Raw genomic sequence first — 3,942 nt, 5'->3', positions numbered from 1 at the left:
TGGTCCAGGGAGTTTTCACATGAACAGGGCATGCTATGCCTGCTGGTCAGCCATGGGATTTAAGTCAGGATTTCAACATACATGCAGGAATGTGCAAACCCAAAGATGTATTGATCAATTTTCCTTAGTTCCCCACTCCACTACCTACTGATTTTTGTGACTAAAGTTAAGCAACTTCAGAATTTTTTTCTTATCAATATAATAATGGATAAAAACCTAAGCTAAGTTTTGTTAGCTTCCTTTTAGTGAAATATGCAAAGATTCAAATTATTGAACAAGATTCAATGTTGTCTTTTCTACACAAATTGACTTATAAATCTAATACAATCTTTTTTTTTTTTAAGAAACAGAGAGAGAGAGAAATTTTTAATATGTATTTTTTAGTTTTCGGTGGACACAACATCTTTATTTTATTTATATGTGGTGCTGAGGATCGAACTCAACGCCCCGCGCATGACAGGCCAGCACGCTACTGTTTGAGCCACATCCCCAGCCCATCTAATACAATCTTGATCAAAATCCCAGCAGGCTTTTTTTTTTTTTTTGGAGAAATTAACGAACTGATTGTAAAATGCATATGGGAATTCAAGTGACCTAGAATAGCCAAAATTATTTTGTAGGAGAACTAAGGATCTATATTACCTGATCTCAGGGATAAAAGGATAATTAAAGCTACAGGAATCAGGGTAGTGGGGTATTAGCATGGAGGTTGGCAGACAGACCAGTGGAACTGAAGAGGGAACTCAGAAACAGATCCACAGACAAATGGTCATCTGATTTTCCAAAAAGATTCTGAGATGATTTAATGGGGAATGAATGGTTTTTGAACAGACAACAATAGAATAACTAACTATCCAAATATAAAAATAACGACCTACAAACTTCCTCTCCCATCACGTCTGTAAGAGGTTGGATTGTGATCCCCCAAGACTAATCTAAGTCATGGGCTCCAGTACCAGCAAAAGAGACCTTGTGCTGGGATAAAGGGTCTTTGCAGAGGTAATAAAATCAGGACTTTCAAATGAGATGGTCAGGGGGAGGCAGTGTATCCAATGACAAGGGTCTTTACAAGCTGAGGAGGAGACACAGACAAGAGAGGAGAGACTCAGAGAAAGCCGTGGAAAGAAGAGAGTGAAGCCTGTAGTTGTGCTGCCACAAGTCGGAGGACTCCTGCAGCCCAGGAGCTGAGGGGTCAGGAGGACTGAGGGAGCAGGGCCCTGGCAACACCCTGATCCAGGCTTTGGGCCTCTGGAACTGCAGGGAGTAAGTGTCTGCTGTTAGGGGCCATGTGTTACAGCCTCCCCAGGAACCTGACAGAACACACAAAAATTAGTTCGAAAGCATGACAGGCCTAAATTGAATCTAGGACTATAATCTAACTACAACTATGAAGTTCACAAAATGAAACAGGAAAAAGTCCTCACGAGTCGGTTGAGGTAAGCAGTGACTTTTTTTTTTTAATGAAACAAACAAAAATGTTATCCATTAGAAAAAAAAATTATTTTAAAAAGACACTACTAGGGAGCTACTGAGGAGAGCAGGAGGAGGTGGTGGCTGGGGGAAGATGCTTAAATTGCAATCTATTAGGGATCATTTCTCAGACTCACGTTAGAAATGAGAATTTAGATAAGTGAGGCCGCCATTGCCGCTTTGAGCACCTCAAGGGGAGAATGGATTTATCAGGAGTGAAAAAGAAGAGCTTGCTAGAGTCAAGGAAAACAGTAGAAAGTCCAGTGCTAGGGCTCCTTCTCCTGCCCAATGCATGGACCGCTCTGATGGGAAGTCCCAGGAGTCAAGCCAGAAGGACCAAGGCGGGGGTCAGCCTCGGGAGAGACGCAGGGCTTGCAATGGAAGCAGCAGTACCAGGTCTCGGTCCAGCTCCACCTTCAGCTCGGGGTCCAGCGCCAGCACAGGCTCAGGCGGGGGGCTCCAGCTCCTCTGCACCGGACCCCGGGAAGCCCCAGGACCTCCCGCCGCCCCTCGGGGTCCCCCAGCCATTCTCCTTCTCGTCGCAGACAGGACGGCAGGCGGCGCGCCCGCTCCGAATCCAAACCGCGTAAAAGAGGTGAAAAGGAAAGGAAAACGCGGAGCCCCTCCCCTAAGCCCACCAAGGTGCATCCTGAAAGGCTCCTTGGGAAGGTGACCAGGATCACATCATGGAGGTATTCTCCACTTATGGGAAAATTAAAATGATGGACGTGAAGACTGCGTCCTCGTCTCTCCAAAGGCGACGCGTATGTGGAGCTGCAGAATCCAGGGGAGCTGAGAAGGCCCTGAAGCGCGTGCAAGGAGGACAAATCGACGGCCAGGAGATCACTGCTACCCTGTGCTGGCCCCTGGCCTGGGCCATGCCCCTCCCGGGAGAAGGCTGCAGCCACCTCCGCAGAAGCCGCCTGGGTCGGGTCCCCATGCGCAGGGGGTTCTGCTTTCCTGGCCGCCACCGCCACCGCCACGGAAGGCGCTCCAGTTCCAACTCCTCCCAAACACAGAGCCTCGAAGCTCATCTATACCTGTTCCACCCGGCTGAGTTGTGTCACTTTTCTAGCCACAGGAGGGTCGGCAGGAAAGCCCCCCCACACACACCCCGCACTGGGGCAGGCGTCAAAGGCAGCAGTGAGGCTTTCCTCGCAGGCAGGTTCTGGCTGCAGAAGTGCTGATGGATCAGGGCTGTGCCCATCCAGGGGCCCTGCAGTTTTCTGGCTAAAAGTCTCACCCAGGCCTGTTCCAAAGTCTGTTCCGTGGCAGAGCCTGCAGGCACCAGCAAGCTTCCAGGTGGCAGTGTGGCCCCGTCTCTTCACAGAAGACCTGGGCCAGTCTGGCAAACCCGGTTGTGCCCTTGCTGTTGCTATGCTAGGTCCTCAGGAAAGGGGACCCAGCTGCTGCTCCTATGAGGCCTGGCCTTTTGCACCCCTGCTTGAGCTCTCTTCCAGCCTCTAGGGGGCTCCCCCCACCTGTGAGTTGCTATAAATGGTTCTGCCTTTCCATGTCCTCCCACACCCACTGCCCTTTACTCGCTGAAATTGCTGAGCAAGTTGAGAGCCAGCTCCGCGAGGTTATTACAGAGCCCCCTGTTCTGGCTGCCACTCTCGGTGGTCCTGCAGGATACCTTGGCTACATGCACATTGCTTTTCTCTCTCTCTCTTATTATACAGTCAGTACTATACAATTTATTTTGAGTTTTATAACTTTGTTGCATTTTAGATAAGATTGGGTTTATACTTTGTTGTGTAGAGTGGTAAAAATGTATTGAATAAACCTAGGATTAGAATGAAAAAAAATAAAAAATACTCCTAGGAAAGTAAAAGAAAGCCAATAACCGGGAGAAACATTTCACAATGCAGATATCTGACAATGAACTCATATCTACATGTACAAAGCAAACTTACCATTGTAATAACAAATCTAATTAAAAATTAGGTAAATTATTTAAATAAACATTTATTTACATAAATAAATTTTGGGAACGTGAAACCAGGTTTGAACTCAGGGGCACTTGACCTCTGAGCCATATCCTCAGCCCTATTTCCTGTTTTATTTAGAAACAGGATCTCACTGAGTTGCTTTTGCTGAGGCTGGCTTTGAACTCAAAATTCCCCTGCCTCCCAAGCCACTGGGATTATAGGCCAGCACCACTGTGCCCAGCTAAATAGACATATAAATTTTAAAAGATGCTGAATGATCAATGGGTTTTAGAAGACATCAAGGAGGAAATTAAAAAAATTCTTAGAGTTAAATGAAAACACAGACACAACATATCGGAATCTATGGGACACATTGAAAGCAGTTCTAAGAGGAAAATTCATTGCTTAGAGTTCATTCCTTAAAAAAAGAAAAAACCAACAAATAAATGATCTCATACTTCATCTCAAAATCCTAGAAAAAGAAGAGCAAAACAACAGCAAAAGAAGTAGAAGGCAAGAAATAATTAAAATCAGAGCTGAA

At 46.2% G+C, this 3,942-nt stretch overlaps 1 pseudogene; it reads left to right on the top strand.

The window, feature by feature from the left end:
• Positions 1-1,670: 1,670 nt before the first annotated feature.
• LOC144249981 (uncharacterized) lies at positions 1,671-2,657 on the top strand (annotated as a pseudogene).
• Positions 2,658-3,942: the final 1,285 nt, after the last annotated feature.

The sequence above is a fragment of the Urocitellus parryii genome, chromosome 13 (assembly GCF_045843805.1).
Source record: "Urocitellus parryii isolate mUroPar1 chromosome 13, mUroPar1.hap1, whole genome shotgun sequence".
NCBI lineage: Eukaryota > Metazoa > Chordata > Mammalia > Rodentia > Sciuridae > Urocitellus > Urocitellus parryii.
Note: the sequence above shows the minus strand (reverse complement) of the source record. Positions and strands in the feature narration are given on the sequence as shown.